General features: G+C 37.3%; 1 non-coding gene across 1 annotated transcript; it reads right to left on the minus strand.

Annotated features, from left to right (window-relative positions):
* Positions 1 to 9,835: 9,835 nt before the first annotated feature.
* On the minus strand, positions 9,836 to 9,997 carry LOC119262539. Its single transcript, XR_005129736.1, has one exon. It is a non-coding gene; the product is annotated as a U1 spliceosomal RNA (small nuclear RNA).
* Between the last annotated feature and the right edge of the window lie 10,337 nt (positions 9,998 to 20,334).

Genomic DNA, 20,334 nt, shown 5'->3' on the forward strand with positions numbered 1-20,334 from the left:
TGAAACAAGCAGATATTCAAACATAAGTGTGGATTCCAATCTTCCAATCTATACCACATTTGTGTTTGTAAGTAGAAAATATGTATTAATATGATTTCAATTTGATTTAAAATGACTGTTGTGTGAACATGGTTTACATTTTTGCCTTTTTGTCATTTGTTGCCATTAAAACAAACAGAAAACATTTCAGATTCAAAAATGTTAATACAGAATGTAAATGAATTCTTTACCTATGTCAAACATTATATAATTACATATAAATAACTCATCGTTAGCAAAACTGACACCACTTTCAGGCAATCATAATGGTCTCCAAACTCTACTTCCTCCATCAAGTAAAGGAAAAGCTCTGACTAAACACCTCAGAACAAACCTACAGTGAGAACGGCAGTGGCAGTAAATTAGTCTGTATTATTAGACTAAGAAATGGTAGAAATGTTTAGCTGAGGCATGTATAATGCCTGAAACATGCTGTCCTGATTATCTGCAGGATGGTGCTGTTTTTACTCCATGCCTGAAGCTGAAAAAATTGTGATCATTATGATGTGAAAATGATGTTAAAACTTTTATATTAAACAATGTTTACTTCAACTTAAAATCTCAAGTTTCTGCCACAGTATAGCTTGTGTCATGTATACTTGCAGTAAAAATTGTAAGTGCAAATGGCTACAAGAAAATAGCTAAACAGCTGACAATGGCCATTTGTGCTATTAGGTTGATAATTAAGAAATTTAAAATGACTGGAAGTGTTAATCTGCTAGGAAGAGGACATATACCTATACTGACCCCACCCAGAGTGAAGAGGATGATTCAAGTGGACAAAGAATCTCCAAGGATCACAGATGGAGAACTGAAGATATTATTTAGGTCTTGGGGTCAGAATGTCTCCAAACCAAAATCAACCACCACTTATATATGTGCCAGTAGGAGGCCTCTGAGGTCAAGGACCAACAAACATAAGCTCCTACAGTTTGCCAGGCCAGGCCATTACTGGTTCTTTCAAGGGGACTATGTTGTACAGTGAGATGAGACCAAAACAGAGATTTTTAACAACAAACACCAAAGGTGAGTTTGGTATGGACACAAAGATAGCCAGCAGAAAACTGCCTTAACCACACTGTGAAGTAGAGTGCTGGATCTGTGACACTGTTGGGCTGTTTTTCTTCCTAAGGCCCTGGATAGTTTATTCATACCTGGAAAGTATGACAGACTCCATCAAGTACCAGCAGAAATAAAATCAAAGCCTGACTGTCTCAGCCAGGAAGCTAAAACTGGTTTGGATTTTCCAACATGACACTGAGCCAAAGAAAGCCTCAAAATCAACACATAAATGGTCCACTGACCACAGAATCAAGGTTTTTCCATGGCCATCACAGTCCCCTCAACTCAAAAGCCCATAAAAAACCTGTGGGATGAGCTGAAGAGGACAGTTCATGGTGTGGACCTCAGAATCTAAAAAGGATTGGGAAAAGTTTGTCTCAGATCTTTTGCCCTGTGTTCTCCAGTCTCATTAAGCATTTTAGGAGAAGACCCAGAGCTGTTATCACTGCAAAGGGAGGCTGTACAATGTATTAAATGAAGGGGTGCCAATAATTGTGGCACACACAGATTTGAGAAAAATATTTATTTCCTTATTAGATGTAGTTTTTTTTTCAACCATTGTACCTCAAATCAAGGTTAAATTGCTTGGTTTTTGTTCATATTTTGAATAAAAGATCAAAAGAATAAGCAATAAAGAACTTTTTACATACAAGGAATGTTTTTTTAACTACAGCCTGTTTTGCTCATGTTTAACAGGGGTGCAAATATAAGTGGAGAGCGCTGTATGTAGTTTAAATTTCAGAATTTACATTGGACCATTTAATAAAGTGTTACCACTTTCTACCCTAACATCCTAACTGAGGTTTACAGCTGTTTGTAAGCTTAAACTAGCCCATGGGACATGTAGGAAAGTCTGAGTCATAGCCTGTTGAAGGGCAGAAGCAACATTCTCCTATGCCTAAAAAACCCTGAACAGGAGACACCACAATTTTAAACTTTAGCAGAAAGAGCAGTTGAGCCGAGTGGATTGAGGTGCGATTTCTGTGTTGATAGAGCTGCTCTTCCCTCCTGCTCAGGAAATTGAATTAAATTGAGGACACAAAGCCGCTTGGATAAGTATGATCTTTGTCACCCCGTATCCTTCACTGAGCTGTTGAGCGATGACAGTTGATATGAACCTCATTCTGTCGTATACTTCAAGGGAAATAAATTCCTCCCCAAACAGAACATGTGGTACATATATTTACCTTTTTATCTCTTTTGGGAGTTTTGATGTATGACATAAACAACTGATAGTGCTGGGACTCTTTCCAATATTTTTTGGAGCATGTTTTTGATAGTCATATAGTCTAGATATCAGTTTCCGGTCAGAGTATCTGGGCTGCGAAACATTTTCACACATTCACAATCGCTTGGATGAACAACTGACTACTTTTAAACTTATATATACAGCAAGAGCTTCAAAATTCATACTTCATCCCAGCACAACCCACCATGCTTTAATAAACAAAGATTTACAGGCAGGTTTGGTCAAATATAGAGTTGTGTGCAAAAGCCTGAACACCCTTGATTAAATGACACACTCTGTTGATTCTCCAAGTGAAAATAAGTTAACATATCCTCTACAGAGAACACGCTTAAAAATGGCATTTTCTGCTCATTTTAGTGCACAATTTCTATGCTTTTGCTGAGTTTAACATATTGATAAAAATAAAATGTAAAATGTGCCATAATGTTTGGACAGACCACCTCTTATTTTATTTCATTTTATTTTTATTTTTGAATGTATTAAATTCAGCACATAAACAGTAATTTTGCATTAAAATGTGCAAAGGTGCATTAAAGCATTTTTTGACCAGGGGTTCCCAAACTTTTGCAGGCCTGTACAAATGTATATGATATATAATAAATAACTTAATATTTTAAAAAGACTGCTTTACAATGCTTGCTGTAAAATTAAGCCTCCAGACATATAGATAGTGTTTACCTTTTCTTTTTTAATTTATGAAAGAATGAAAACTACTTATTATTATATAAACAGGCATTTTTTTATTAGTTTATTTAACTTAATTGACCAGCATAAGCAAGACATTTCCCCATTCATTGTTTCAAAGACTTATCACTGAAGTTAAATTGACTTCAGTCAAATTCAGTCAAAGTTGTGCTCTGGACATCATGCCTAACATGAGTGCTGATATACATAAACATACTTGAGATCAAAATTATACTGTACATTATGTCAGTTTACATAATAATGTATAATATATGTTCCATTATTTATAAGGCCATATGCTTGTGTGTTTAGTTAAGCACTTTATTGCAGGAACTCTAAAATATCATCTTTACAATTTTCATCTCCAAATTTGACATGGAGAGTTTCACAGTTAGTGGGGATCTTCATAAAGGAATAGCTGCAAAACACAACATATATAACAGACACAATCATCTATGCCATCACACCGTGATATTTCTTTTCAGTATTTGATACATAATTAGCCTCAAATATCATAATACCTATAAAACAGCAAACTCTGAGACATAAACTCCACAAGGGAGCTTCTTGGATGCGTTAGCCTCAGATGTGATTCCTGCTGTCACTGTTCTTCATAGACTATTGTTGAAAGAGACAGATGAGGAGTTTGAGAACAAAACTATGAAACGCTTTTCTGACATGCACCAAAACCCACTGTTTCACTGCTTGATTCATGGTAAATAATGCAGCATAGCTGCTAATGCATTTCTTTTCAAATCAGCTAGCCTGTAATGATGTAACTGTTAAGGTCTGCTGCACTCATTTACACTGATAACCACTTCATTCTATCTAGGTTACTCAGTATTTTATCAGACATGGTATCGGGGAGTACTGAAAACCATGCACTCATACTTGGTCTGAAAACAATGATGTAATATTGTGTAAAATGCTCTGGGGTGACATTTGAACAGAAGAAACAGAACAAAACAATTCAATCACAACAAGCCATATCGTGTTTATAACACATTAGAGTAACAGCACTCTATACGCATTGGTTCATTAACTTTATCAAAGTATATTTATTAATTTTATTAACACTAACTTGAATATCGTCTGATACCATCACACCATGATGTATTTGAAACATCTTGATATTGAATTTTCTCAAGTGTCCTCTAGCACTAGACCCAGCACAACAAATAATGACCAGTGTACTGGTCAGTGTCATGGAAGATGATCAAGGGATTTTTAAGAGTGTTTCTGTACTGATATATGAAAAGACAGCTGGTCTGTCCCTGGTGACCATTAAAAGCATGAATTTTACAGGTCTGACAACAGCACGAGAATATTCATCTCCTCTAACAAATTCGTGTATCATCTTTACACATGGTGAGTCATATGAGTGGAGAAAGAGCTCAAAACACAGGAACAGATTGGCTCTGTCTTGGTTAATTGAATTAAAGCTGGACCGACACACCAACAGCAGATGTGTTTCAGTGACTCATTTAATGTTTGATTCTGATAATGAGATGCCAGCCTCTGGTATTCTTTAAAAAAAAATGTAATCCATCCATCCATCCATTTTCTAAGCCGCTTCTCCTTCAGGGTCGCGGGGGGTGGTGGGGGGGGTGTGCTATCACAGCGGTCATTGGGCGGAAGGCAGGATACACCCTGGACAGGTCGCCAGTCCATTGCAGGGCAGACAGACAGAGACAGTCGCTCACATACTCACACCCAGAAGCGACTTACCATGTCCAATTGGCCTGACTGCATGTTTTTGGACTGTGGAAGGAAACTGGAGAACCCGGAGGAAACCCACGCAGACACAGGAAAAAATGTAATCAAATATTACTATTAATATTAATATTGCTTTTATATTCCCACAGTATATTTCAATACAGAACCAGAAATATGGTACTTTGGGACAAATAACATTAAGAAATTTAAAACTAGTCTGATAATCAAATATCAATTGTAGAACTTGATGTTTTGAATCCTCTGTGCCTTTAAACTACAGTACCTGGCAACGTGAACTTTTTCTGGGTCACCAAACAAGCTATTGTAATGCATAGCACAAGTGTTTACGGAGGTCTTGTCAGTGATGTGATTATGCAGTTGTGGTCTGTAATCAGAACATCCTCATTATTTCAGCTACATACCTTTTCCTTCCGACCAACAAAACAACCCACTAATAACTTTGTATGAGCCATTTTCATAAATTCAGCTCTTTGCCCCTTAATGAGATTTATGCAGAACACACAAGGTTTGGTCTACCTAAAAACAAAGAGGATGGCAAGAGACCACAGAGCAATGAAAACTAGTCAGGACAAGAGGATGAACTGGAGATGAGACACAGGAGTCATGCAGAGCTATCACAGAACCATAACAGCATGTTTGCATGCACACTAATAATCTGATCATTATCAAAGTAATCTGTTACCTGATTATTCAACTGACCATGTAAACACCACGCTATCATTCTTCTAATTAAAGTACAACTCACAAAATCCCATAGACACCTTGATTAAGGCTCCATAATACTAGATTATGGATCATAAATCTAGTAGACACCTTGATTTCAGCTCCAGAATCTTGTCTTCTTTTGTTTCATGTGATATCACACTGTATAATTGCTGCCTTGCTGACTGGGTGCGGTCAGTCAGAAAGTGTTTAATCCAGAGGCAGGTGGGTTGTGAAGTCACGTGTGAGTTTGGTCACCACTCTGTGGGGGATGACTGTGTTAAAAGCTGAGCTGAAGTCTACGAAGAGCATCCTCACATAGCTCACCTGGTGCTCCAGGTGTGTGAGTGCTGTGTGGAGAGCAGTGGTGATGGTGTCTTCTGTGGACCTGTTTGCTTTGTAGGCAAACTCCTTTGTCATCCAGGGCTTTTGGTTTGGGTACACCCCGATGTCTTTGTCCACTGTATCGTTGTCCACACAGTTTTTGATATAGCAGAGTACAGCTGATGTGTACTCCTCCAGGTCCTGATCCTCAAAGACCTCCCAGTTGGTCCTTTCGAAGCAGTCCTGCAGCTGTGAGGAAGCTCCTTTAAGCCATGTCTTGATAGTCTTTGTGATGGGTTGAGATTTCCTTTAGAGGGGGCAGTATACAGGAGTTAAAAATATGGAGCAGTGATCTGATTGGCCCAGATGTGGTAATAATGATGATTTAAAACTGTTCTTGATGTTTGAGTAGACCTTGTCTAATGTATTTCTCCCCCTGGTAGCACATTTTATGTGTTGTTAGAATTTGGGGAGAACTTTCTTTGAATCAGTATGATTAAAGTCACCAGCTATAATGTGAGCTGCTTCAGGATAGCTGTTCTGTTGTGAGCTAATGGCACTGAGCAGGTAGCCTAGTGCTATGCTAGCATTAGTGTCCGGTGGAATGTAAATGTTACATGTTAGCATGTTAATCGTGTTACATTGACAAGGTTATAGTAACCAAAAACCAGTGTGTTTAAGGATTGTACCAGCAAAATAACAATGGGTTTCATTCACCAGTATTGTCCGATGTTTTTTTTCTTAAATTTGTTCTTGAGACAGTTTCTAAGAAAAAGTCTAAATCAGATTCATGGTGTGCTCTTAAACCGCAGGACTGTTCACACCTTTTTGATCTTGAGTGTGTATATTCTGTTCTTACCTATAAACAAATTCCAAATAAGAAAACACAGGTGAATGGCAAAATCTTCGTAAAAACGGCATAAGTGGGTTTTAAGAAGAAATTTCTTCTTAAAAACAGTTGGTGAACAAGGCCCAGCGATATTTTCATTAGCTAGTCTTTAAGATGTTCATGAAAAATGCATATTTTTGAAGTAGTTATTTTTATTGATTTGTAATAAGCCATTAGTCTACTAATTTTAGCTTATTACTGGTAAAATGAGTTCAGGAGTGTTGTGCAATTGCAAACATACATTTAAAACTGTTGGAGGGACTTTAAAGACACTAGCACATCACAAACTGTTACTGGTGCGTTCTCTGTTCTTGTTCCTTTGTGAGTTCATTCTTTCAAATTTGTCAAGGCCTTGTTTAGAATGTTTTACCATGAATACAAGTCCGTTCTTCATGTTCGTGGTGTGAAGAAGTACCCACTGTGTCTTGTGGTTCTCTGTTTCTCCCTTTTGTGGAATGAATCACACGTGAGGCCAGCAGTCTGTGCTGCGTCAAATGCACCTTCACTAAAGCACTGTGACTGAACAGATCTATCATTGTGACAGATGGCGTGGTGCTGACGGAGTGGAAAACATGTTTTATGTTGCCGAGATGTGTCAGTGATAGGCTGAGTGGACACTATGTCACCTTCACTCCAGTTTGTATTTGCCAGGCCTCGGTTTACAGCCCAACAGTGGACAAGGGCAGACAAAACACCTAACTGTCAGGAAGTATATGTCAGAAGTGTTAGAGAAGCAACACCAAGACTTAAACAATGATTTATTTGAGTGTACAGAAAGCAACATTTAAAAAGTCACTCACTACAAAGAGCACGGGATGAAGGCTATGGCTTGTAGGCTAACATAGGAACACAAATTGACTAAACATGTCATTCACTTATTAATTTACAAATTAATACTTACATTTACTTACAAAGGTAAGCCACTGACTAACTACCATGGAGCATATGAATAATTAGACCAAACAAAATTACAAAAAAGTAACACTTCAGTACAAAGAGGCATTATAAATAATTTATATTGTGCTTAATAAGTCTTAACAATTGGCTAATTAACTAGCTGCTTATTACTACTAATCAATAGCTGGTAACTAAACATCACTCAAATGTCCATGAGGCTAATATAATTTATTAATTTATCAATGTGGCATCTATAATATTTAATGAACATGTTTATTGAAAACTGAGCATCAAAGAAATTTCAAATCTTTCTTGGCCTTGAATTGATCTCACCCACTCTTGGTCTTGGTCTTGGCTCAGTCTCAGTAAGGATCAATGAGAACATTACAAGTGCTCTTAAGAAAAGGTTTACTCCTTACAATACCAGGCTTATGACACACTAAGGCTTAATATTCAGCAACTACATGGACTATCGTGTAAACTAGCCCAGTCATTGTTAGTTTATAGAATTGTGTAGTAAAACTTTGGGCCTGCGAGTGATCCCAGACAACTCACAGGGTTAATTCACTCCAGTTACTTCTTAGTAATGTAGTAAGCTACGTATCAGCTCTTGACTTGATAATGCTTAATAAGTGCATAATAATGTACACCTAAAATGTAAAAGATTATGGTCCATAATACACTAAAAATGCTCTGGAAAATGTATAATTCACTCTAGTTACCACTTACCATATTTACCATAATAGTTACCATAATATTTTAATAAGCATCCAGTTCATTACAAACTATTAGTTTGATAAGGAGTGCTAGGAGCATTGTAAACGCTTTGGTAAGTGCTCGATTAACCCTAGTTACTGCTTAATAATGTCATAATAATCATCTAATTAACTGCCAGCTACCAGCTTTTTAAGGCTTGCATACTAAAGTGCTACCAAAAATTATGACGAGTTATTTCTAGACTGATACATGGGTTCTGCCAGTTTATCTTTGGCAGACTGGAAAAAGTTAAGCCTAAGACATTGTCTGTACAGAAGCAAATGTGTTGTAACAAAGGCTCATAACTTCTTTTTCTTTAGTTTTCAGTTTTGAGAGGTGCATGTACCCATGGTAAGATTGTTTTTCTCTAATAACGTTACCATTTCATTTATTTAATGGTTTCCTAAGACAGTGACAAGATAAAAAAAGAACTATCACCTCACAGTGACAATGTCCACAGGAGATCCAGTGTTAATAGCTATAGGGCTGCTTTTCTCTCAGACATTATGTACAGCTTTATTGCAGCACAGAACAAAAACTTACAATATCTGCATGAGCAAATATTGTCATTACTTGAGCCCACTGAGAGCGACCTATGAGTAATCCTTTGTGTGATATTAGTAATCAACACTGTCCAAAGTGCCATGAGAACCGCTAACATCAAGGCATCTGAATCAAACTCTTAAAAACGTTCAATTACAAAACTGCATGTTGAATAGAGTCACACAAGTGGCCTAATAATTGAAAATGCATGAAATATGAAAAGAAGAAGAGGTCAGTGTATGAAGTGGAACAGGACAGAAGTTGATGTGACGTGTTTTTGCTGTTTGATTTGATGTAAAATATTAGAATAGTTAATCTAAATAAAATGTGTACTTTTTTGTTTTGTATGATTTCAGTCAGTTGAATAAAAGCAGGTACATTTCTTGTTAGTACATGAAGTAACATTTTAAGGTTGAACTGATGAATCATTTTTTACACTGTTGACAGTAACTTATTGATGAAGTTATCTTTCTTCTAATCTTATATCCTGGTGCAAAGGTCTTAACCATCTTAGAAAAGTATGTGCAGTGTAAAGCCATTTACCTGTGCAGAAAAGCTTTTTTTTTGTTTAAAACAGAAGCATAGAAAGAAAAGAATGAAAAGGAGAAAGAAAAGGAGTAAATAAAAAATAAGCTGTAAAGTGAAAAGTTTGACTGGACATGGTTTAGGATGCAATTCTGAAAAAGATTTTTTAATTTCTTTCATTCACTGAATTTAAATTTTGTTTTGCATTGTTTCCTTAAAGGAAGTACCATTATTAAGTCAGTTGCATGCTGATATATGATCTGTGCACATTGCTGCAAGTCACCCTGTAAAGCCTGTAATAATAATTAAAATTTAAATAAAAAAAATGAAGAGACCCTTATTAGTCCCACAACAGGGAAATTTCACCTCCGCATTTAACCCATTTGTCAAGTGAAACACCACAAACACACTAGTGAGCACACACACACTAGGGGGCAGTGAGCACACTTGCCCGGAGCAGTGGGCAGCCAGTTGAGATTCTCACATTTGGGGAATTCGCAGGTGTCAGTACAACTAGAGTGCAGTGGCTGAGGCTCATCCTAGGTGAACCACCTTCTTGATCATGGGTATCTACCCTTAAAGGTAAGTATGGTGTCAGGATTTTGGGAGGAGTTTTTTGTCATGCATCTTCACATATTAACTTCACACGCACATAGTCAAAAAGAAGGTTCTGCTTTTGATATTTAGGTCTCAAATACAAAATTAACATTATGCTGATAGGATGAAGGATACACTAAGTGTCCAAAAGTATATGGAAAACTGACCATCATGCTTAAATAAGCTTGTTGGACCTCCTGATCCATAACCATGGACAGTAATACATAGTTGGCCCTCTTTTGTGGCTATAACAGTCTCCCCTCTTCTTGTAAAGCTTTCCACAAGATTTTGGAGTGTGTCACTGGGAATGTGTCTTTTTGGAGCTTTGCAACAATCATGCAAGAACAGGAAATGGACTTCATCAAACTGTTGCTACAAAATTGGAAGTATAACATTTTTGTATGGTGAATATAAAAGTATAATAGTCTTTGTATGGGGAAGCGTTAACATTGCCTTTCACTGAAACCAAGGGGCTGAACAAAATATCTGAAAAACAGCCTCAGTCCATTATTCCTCCTCCACCAAACTTTACTGTTTGCACTACTGTACTGTAGCATCATGCTTTAAACCATTCCAACTATGCTTGGCACTGCACATAGTGCTCTTAGGCATGACTCCTGGGTCATGGAAACCCATTTCTCAAAGCTCCCAGCACCCAATTCTTGTGCTGATATTTCTTCCAGAGGCAGTTCAGAACTTAGTAGTAAGTGACACAAAAGAGGACAGGCTTTTATGCACTACACACTTCAGCACTCAGCAGCCTCACTGTGAGAGTTGCATGATCTACTGCTTCATGGCTGAGCTGCGGTTGCTCCTAAATGCTTCCATTTTACAATATCACTTACAGTTGACTGGCAAATCTAGCAGGGCAGAAATTTCATAGCCTGACCAGTGGCAAAGATGGCATCCTATTACTGTGCCATGTTTAAATACACTCATTTAATATATCCTTTAACAAGACTTTAATATTCTAGAGATTGCATGTCTAGGTGCTTGATACACTTGTTAGCAATGGGTATGGCCAAAACAACTGAACTCAAAAATCAGGAGGGGTATCTACTAGGGGTGCAGAAAAAAAAATCTTAGATGCATTGCGATGTGGACTTGGAACAATTCTGAATCGATTCACAGATGTCAAAAATCGATTTTCTAAATATTTAATTTATAACATGATGTTGAGGGAACGCAAAAGGCAGAACCTGGAAGTGCAGGAGTACAGAAGTGCAGTGCCTGGACAATCTGTGAGGTGCACATAACAAAAACACCACTGGAAATCTGACTGGGTTCCTTTGCATTAAAAGCCAGGTTCAGTCAGGAGTCACAACCCAAATGTTAAGAAAAGCCATTTTGTCCTTTCAATAAAAATCAAACCACTTTGGCAGCCACAACATTTATGTCCAGTATGTCTCAATGTGTGCTGATGTCCTAGTATAAGTTAGGTTAAAAATATGAATGAAAACACAGATTTACTTTGCTCTGCTTTAAGCTTCAGCTATAGCTGATTTTCTCTCGTCTCCACCTGAAAACCTTTCCTCTAAAGTAGATCAGTTTCTTGTAAAATGTCTCTCAGAAGTCGCTTCTTTGAAGTTCCAGCTTCTCGTTCTAATTTTCCTCTTTTAGCTCTAGCTAAAATTCTGACTGAGGCACCGAATGTAAATGGGACACCATTTAAGGTGGAATGGGAATATTTGAAAGAGAAGAAGCTTCATCTTCACAACTTTTTAGTGTTTGACAGTCTCTCGTTGCAGATTTAACTTGCCAGGAAACCAACTGTGCTGCTTACGGAGCAAATAACACATTGTTGCTAAGTGACCTGCAGTTTGACTCGCCCCACTCTCCACAACGAGACCCAAACCTAAGTTATAAAATCACTAAAGAAAACAGGAAGGACGGCTGTAACATGCTGCGTGAACATCCACTACCACAGGATCTTATGTCACGGTAACTGCATTTTATCGCAGATTAGGGGCAGAAGCTCATGTGCATCAAGCAATAGCAGTGAATGAGAGCCTTCCAGTTCACTTGCCACATCACATCCATTTGTTTTATTAATAAAATTCAGATTCAGATTCCTTTATTGATCCCAGGGGGAAATTGCAGTTTTAAATAAGATATTGAATGTAAATTCATAATGGATCGTTACAAATACTTTGCTTTAAAAGTACCAAATCCTGACACAGTGAGAAAATAGAAATCCTGTATAGAAAAAAAATCTGCATCGATAATGATTTTATAATCGCATCACAGCCCTCTGAATTTTAATAGAATCAAATTGTGAGGTGACTAGAGATTCCTGCCCCTAGTATCTACATACTTTTGGCCATACAGTGTTGATAATGGTAGATAATTTACTCACATCTGTCTCACTGAATATTCTTTCATGTGTTCGTATGATCATCATCAGATTCAGGCTCTCAGGGAAGGTCCAAAGCACAACGGACCCCACAAAATGTTCTTCTGCAAGTTGCATGCAATTATGAATTTCCACCAGAGAGGTCTCCAAATCCCAAAAACCTACATAGCATAGTTTTTACAAAGCCTGTTAAATTGATTGTTGCCACATAAAGTATTTGTTTTAGGTTGGACTGATAAACCGTTTTTATAGGGTACATTGTGATTTGATGCACTTCAGTGTGTTAGCTGCACCAAAGGTTTCCTTAAAGAAGCCCTGTATTTACAGCTACCATCCATTATCGAGTTTATGCAATCAATGTATTATGCAATTCAATGAATGAAATTAGGTGTGCTGCTGATAGAATTTAACAAATCCATTTAATGGCCTGAGTTCACCACAAAATCTGGAATCAAACTAGAATTCTTACAATTTTATTCTTCTAACAAATATATTGTTTGAAGAAAAACAATTCTTGTTACATCTGACTACATTTATATATATATTGTTTATATAAATTCTAGAAATATAATGTTTTTGTTTTTGGGTTTTTTTGGAATATTTTATTTAGATTTTAAAAGTTATGAACATAATACAAATAACAAAAACAAATGAAGAACATACATTGTGGAACATTTATACAGAAAAAAAAGAGAGACACGAGAGTTTGAATTATATTTATTACACATTCTATCTGGTCAGGTGGAATGTCCTTAATGTAATCAATAAATGGTTGCCAGGTCTTATAAAATACTTTACTATTATTATTTAATTGACAGGTTATTTTTTTCTAGTGGTATACAACTCTTGATTTCAGAAAGCCAAATCCCAATAGGAATTTGAGCATCTGATTTCCATTTTAGCGCGATACATTTTTTAGCAATGATTAATTTCTATAAGCCGCAGAGCATATTTATTTCTGAAATCTGCATTAGTATAGTTTTCCAGAAGACAAATTTCTGGGTCTACTGGAAAGGCCTTTTCATTAATCTCTGATATTGTATTGCGAAATATAATGGTTTTAAACATTTTTTGAAAATGCCTAAGATTTAAGATATAATGTGTGTGTGTGTGTGTGTGTGTGTATATATATATATATATATGTATTTGCCATATTGTGTTGTTCTCTCTGATGAAAACACAGAAGTCAAAGTATCGTCCACAAAGGCTTTGAGTAAATATGGTGTGTCCCCTTTTTTAATGCTTCAGCTGATTTATGTCTGCTGTCTATCACTCAATAAAAAGAGAGCATCCTGTTACTGTACTGAGGAGAACATCATGTTAGGCACTGCCCAAAGTACAAGGGGAGCCATGTTGCGCCAGCAAATCCTGCGCACCTTCAAAGATACAGAATTGTGTAACAATAATAAAGGTCTGTGAAAATCATGATATAGTCAGAGTTGTATAAGCACATCTATTTCTGTTTTAGGGACCGGGGGGGTTGGTGGGGGGTCTGAGTGTTGGCAAATGGAAGAATTACTTAGACACTGGAGGAATAGAAATATGCAGATTTTCTAAGACGAAGAGATTAGTCATTGCGCCTCACATTACCTAAATGTCATCCGTTTCGTAAGCTCCAAGCCCATGTGGGGATACGGAGAGCCAAGGGATATCATTCAGACCATCTAACTAGGGAATGAAGTTGGGGGACACAGCTTGCCTGCAGGTTTCCATTTGCTGTACGCAAACAGATGCCACAGCCACAGATGTCAGGGGCTTATCTGCCTTTTTTTGCTTCTACTTCTGAGGGGAAAATGGGCAGAAGGGCACAGAACTCATCCTACATCTGCAACATATAGATGGGTTCAAAAGTTTACACACATCTGTAGGTCAGTTTAGCTCAATTTTCTCTCTGCAATGTCCCTCCGGTAGTGTGTGTTGGCTTAATCTATAAATAAAGGATCGGTTTACATGGGTCATGATTTGGGAATGGTACACTTTGTGCGTAGATGCATTTTGCAAATAGCAAATTGTTCACCAACAGGTGCAAGACCTCAAACTTTGTTCACTAAGCCAACTGCAGCCCAGCATTGTAGAAACAACTGACCTAGCCATGCTCCACCCACAAATTCATTCATTCATAGGCTCTACTGCAAGGTTCAACCAGCTTTATAAAACATTAGAAAAAATCCCATTTAACATAATGAACTTAGGTTGGAGCTTAGATTCACTACATAACAATGTGTTTCCAATTTAGCTAGGATACCAAGCTGGATTGTGTTGCGGTAGATAATTAAATAAGGCAGAACAGACACAGTAATGAATTTGTCACCATGCTTTACCTCGATTATCGCGATCATCAATGTTTACCTTGATTACACAACAAAAACCACATATGGGACACAAGTGCTTATTACCAGGAGCCTGCACACTTTGGGGGTGGCCAATTTAGTGGGTTATCTACTAAGACATGACATGCAAGTCAACAAAGGTGCAACAATTAATATATAATAATAAAATGTTTAATAAATTACAAGTGAGAACAAACTTATAAATGGTTGTTTTCTGTTCATTTCATCTAAAACCTTTACATCAATATTTAGTTTAACATGTTAAAAAAGCTTAAAATATGAAGACTGGCATAACTTTAATAATTTTGCTAAAGATACTTTTTGTTTTGTTCTTTTTTCAAACAAAAGTTAAATTCAGTAAATAAACAATAATCATGCTTTATTATGTATACAGTGTGCAGAAGTGTGTTCTCTGTGGACGTGTTCTTTTTATTTAGAACACTAACTTCTCAAACTTTTGTTTATGATTGTTGGACTGCTAGAATTTTGAGAAAAGAAGTTCTACTCTATTGAAACTCTTTTTTCTCTCTGAGTGTAGACAATAGCAGCTACGTTAGCATCAAAGACAAGCTTTTCATAGGCATTAAATAGCATGCAGTCAGTCACTACCATCAACTTTGGTAAATTGGATTAGGTGGTATAGAATAATATATATACACACACACACACACACACACACACACACACACACACACACACACACACACATATATATATATGTGTGTGTGTGTGTGTATATTGCTAGCATTCTGTAAAAGCTTGTCCAACCTCACAAAACTTGCTGTGAAAGAAAACAATTGCGGGTGAAGTACAGTATGTGCAGGTCAATGAAAATATTGTTTTAATTTAAGTTTATTATTATTATTTAAAGTAATTCCCTTTATTTAACCAGAAAAAAAACTCTCACTGAGATATAAAATCTCTTTTACAGGAGGGGTCTGGCCAAGATGTATATCAAATTACACATTATAAACACATTATAAACATAAAACAGAGAATTCAAGAATCAACAACCTTCCACTGTTTGAAGAACGTTTTTATTTTGTTTAAAACTGTTCTCACATTCATGATCCAGGAAAGATAAGCACAAATTTAAAAACAGTGCAGGGTTTAATAAAGCTGAGGAGCTAAGCTAACCCTGGAGAGCAAGAAGCTGCACTTAAAATTCAGCCGTGGCATTAGGTTGACAGGAGAAGACTCTTGGCAACCCTTGGCCTCCCCTTCCAGCTGAGGAGAAGACTAATGAGAGCGTCATCAATACAGATGTCACAGCGACTAGACTCCTTTCCACTGCTACTGACATGATTTGTGTGTCAAAGTCTGTATAATCGGCTTGTTCCAAAGCCCCAAAAAGCACCCTAGCACAACAACGGGGAAACATCCTGTTGCTGTAGCCATGGTGACGAGAGGAGCACCCTGTGTAAGCAGCATGAATGATTCGCAACCCCCTCAAACTGAGCTGTCAATCAAAGGCTTGTATTGATGGAACCAGGTGCAGGTGCCAAAATTTTATTTAGATTCTCTGCAGCACTTCCAAGCTTCAGAAAGCTGCATCTTCTAACGGAGCTGAAGAACCTGATCTACCATTTTTTTCACATTGATTACTCAATGCTCTGCTTTTCAGTGTTTCAAACAAAAAATGTTTTAAAAGTTTCTGAATGCAACTGCAGGACTAACAGGTATGTAGAAGCTTCTGTTCTGTGTTCAAACCTCTTACAAACTCTTGCTTTTTGCTTAGAAAGTTTTATATGGCTGCTCTCCAAATTAGCTCGAGGATATACTACTCCCTACCAGCCTACACCGAACTGAAGATCAAACGACTCTGGATTACTGATTATCCCTAGAATAAAAAAGGACAGAGCCGGTGGCAGAGCCCCTTCATGCAGAGCGCAAGTGTTATGAAATGGCCTACTGCCCGATGTGAGGATTTAGGGACTTTATTTATCTAATATAATCTTAAAACTCAACATTTTACCTTACATATGTCTCAATCTAACTTTCTAGCACTCCCTGTTCCTGCACGGTTAAGTGCAATGTAGATGTTTATGGCCTGCCATGCATGTAAAGAGTGCTTTATGACTGTATCAGCTTGCCCCATCATCATTTCTCCCTTTCTATTTCCAAGCATATATAAACTGTGCTATTGTGTACGCCCCTAAAATTTACGGTAAAGGGTCCACATCAGGGAAAACCTTTTCCTATTTTCCTAATGGCCCTTTCTGAAAGAGATGCAGTATGTAATTTTAAGTTGTAAAATGTACCATTCACCTCTTAGTCCACACAGCCCATGCATGGAACCTAAGCTGCAAAAATGCACCGTTCTTGTGATGTCATGGAGACCCAAGTATTCATATAAGGTGTATGCAAAAGTTTGAACACGACTGGTTGAATTACATGTTTCACTGAATTTGTAAGTAAAAATTAGTTAACAAGAACAAAAACTAACAAAATGCTATTTTTCTGCACATTTTATTTGCTGAGCTTAACATATTGGGTAAAAAATAAGATATAAAATGTAAACGGCGCCATAACTTTTACACAGGCCACATTTTATACACCCCCCATCCCCCCGAAACATGTAATTTGACTGGGGCACCGCCTATTCAGGTTACAGTAGTTGATCCCCCACATATTCACAGTGAAGTTACAAGGAATATTTAAGTACAGACAGCTTTATGAACAAGGCACCACAAGGAAAGCAAATCAGAACAGAGATCATGTATATTCTGTGTAGTCCATAAACAGGAGACCACATTGAAAAACTGAGAGGTTAACAGAAAGTTTTAAAATTTTGAAAAACAGAAAAGTTATGACAATGTTATGAAGTCATTTTAAAGTTATGAAACAAATAACAAATATTAAGACTCTGCTCTATTTCTAAGTCACTATATAAGTGTAACAAATTTGTGATATTGACCATCCCTCTTTTATCGAATAATATCATTTGTAATGAAAAATGTTGCATTAAATTAGAAGTCTTGGGCAGTAATAAAATGTACTTACATTTATAGCATTTGGCTGATGCTCTTATACAGAACAACTTACAATTTGATCAATTTACACAGGTAGGCAAATCGTAGTGTTAGGAGTCTTGCCCAAGGACTCTTATTGGTATAATGTAGGGTGCTTGTCCAGGCAGGGGACTGAACCCCAGTCTACAGCGTAGAAGGCAGAGGTGTTACGCACTACATTATACCAACCAACCAAAAATGTATGCCTATGTAACTTGAAAGTAAAAGGAAATGTTGGAAAATGGTCATATATAAATGAATGACTGCTTTTGGTACAAAAAAATACACAGAAACATTCTGAGTGGACCTCACAGAACAAAAATACAAGAACAGTTGAAGAGTACGACTCATTTAATATAGACAATGAAAGGTTCTGAAACTCTGAACTCTGAAATGTATAAAAAAAACAACTTCTGACAGCTTTCTAGGGAGAGCTTGCAACAAATGTGGTGCACACAATGGGAAAATGCCCCTACTTGAACCTCTCAATCCAAAGCTTTTACACTCAAAAACTTGCTGAGGCCTGCTCAACCTCATACACAGCTGTTGCAAAGTATAACACAGAGGGACATAATTTGGACATAAAAGGTAAGATAAAAATTCCAGGAGATGTTCATTAATATTTACATTGATGTACACAGGAAAATAAGATTAAAACAATGGTAATATAAATGAACAGAAAACAGATACGGGTCACACGGCTAGGTCAGCAAGCACTCAGCATCAAAGGTGAATCCCAGTAAAGGGGCGGCAGTGGGGCCGAGCAACTGGAGCTATGGTCGAAGTGAATAACCATTATTAGAATTGTGGGAATCGTAATGTCAGAGTTATGCTTCAGAAACATATGATGCATGCATATAGAACCTCAAAGGTCATTCCCAAAATGGTGGTGGAATAGCAGTGCCAATACCATCTCTGCCTATCTTATTACTTTGTCTTGTCAAAGTCCAGCTTATTGAAAAGGGAGCTAGTAAGACCCCCAAACCCCCCCATCCCAACGGCCACCAACAGCTTGGAACCCAACTTCTTAATTACAGCCGACATAACCCATTTAATCCCATTATAATTAATGTGGGACTTAGCGGGATGTACTACTGAAAGGAGAGAGGCCATGAAAATTAGACAGAGCCTACATTCAGGGACACAGCAAACTTGGTCAGAGAGCTGAAAGGACAATTACAGTATCTGTCTAACTGGGACAAAAGAGAAGCACTTTAATAAGCATTATAAAACTGCCGTGTCAAGCGAGGCCTCCTACACAGCATGATGGGTATTTTTCTTTATGTGGCATTATACTTAGTTATGCTATTATAAAAAGGGGATAAAAGACTGTTTGTTCAGTCTAAAATCAAACATGTACAAATGTTAAATGCACAGCCCTGCCACATACCCGAATCTACACAGTTTTACACCAACGCTGACAAGAAGATGAAAACATAATTTTTTTCTTTTATGAGAAATAAACTTGGGGAGCAAATAAATTACATGATATACATATATAATTATAAATAACCAAGCAGTGCTGAAAGATTGGTAGATTACTTTCCACTGCAGGATCATAATGAACTGTCTCTACAGTCGCAAAATTCAAGAAGTAGTCTGTTCACTTGCACTGAAAGAGATTACTGTATTATATGCAGAGTCTGAGTTACACAGAGGCTTTTGAAGGGGGCCAGTGCTTTGTCCCTTATGGTAATTGTACAGGGATACTAACTGTATAATATAAAGTTGATGTGTACTTAAGTTGACTGAAATGTGACATTCATGAGATTTTTTTATGAATTTAGCTATATTGCAATCCCTTTATGTTTTACTAGATCAAGGTTGCCAGGCTTTTTTTGACAGTTGAAGCCTTTCAACCTGTTTTTTTTTTCTTAAGTACCTCTTGAGATTTCAAATACTTTCATTAGGAAGCTGCTCCAAATATATCACACACTTAGGGAGCAGTTTGCCTCTTCAATGTACTTACAGATTTGTTCCTGCTCAGGAGTTTTTGATGTCCAACTTGTACTTGGACATTCTTCCTTCAGTGAGTTTCTTTTTCAGACAATGTATCTGTCCATTTTGATTGACTTTGATTGATTTTGAAGATTAAGACATGCCATGAACAATGAACAGTGATTAGCTAGTTCTGATAGCTGTTCAGAGTGTGCATGCTAAGCCCTGTCCACTGTCAAAAGTGCCTGTAAGGGTCTATGAGCATCAGAACTGGACCTTGAAGCTATAAAAAGGTCCTCTGGTCCAATGAGACCTGTTTTCTTTTACATTGTATGTGGGGCACATGAAGTTACGCGTCTGCCATTTATCTGGAGAAGTGATAGTATCAGGCAGGACTACGGGAAGAAGACAAGCTGGTGGAGGGAATGGGATGTTCTGCCCATCATTAATGTTCTGCTGGGAATTAAAAACATGCCAATTACCTAAACATCTTTGTGGACCGGGTACATTATTCCAAGGCAATGTTATTTCCTGATTGCAGCGGCCTCTTTCAGCAGGATAATGTTCCAAGCTACACAACACACATTGTTCAGGAATGGTTTAAACAACATGACAAAGAGTTCAAGGTGTTCCCCTGCCCTCCAAATTCCCCAGCTCTCAATCTGAATCCATGGAATGTCCTGTAACAACAACTTATA

The sequence above is a fragment of the Pygocentrus nattereri genome, chromosome 26 (assembly GCF_015220715.1).
Source record: "Pygocentrus nattereri isolate fPygNat1 chromosome 26, fPygNat1.pri, whole genome shotgun sequence".
In the NCBI taxonomy this organism is placed as follows: domain Eukaryota; kingdom Metazoa; phylum Chordata; class Actinopteri; order Characiformes; family Serrasalmidae; genus Pygocentrus; species Pygocentrus nattereri.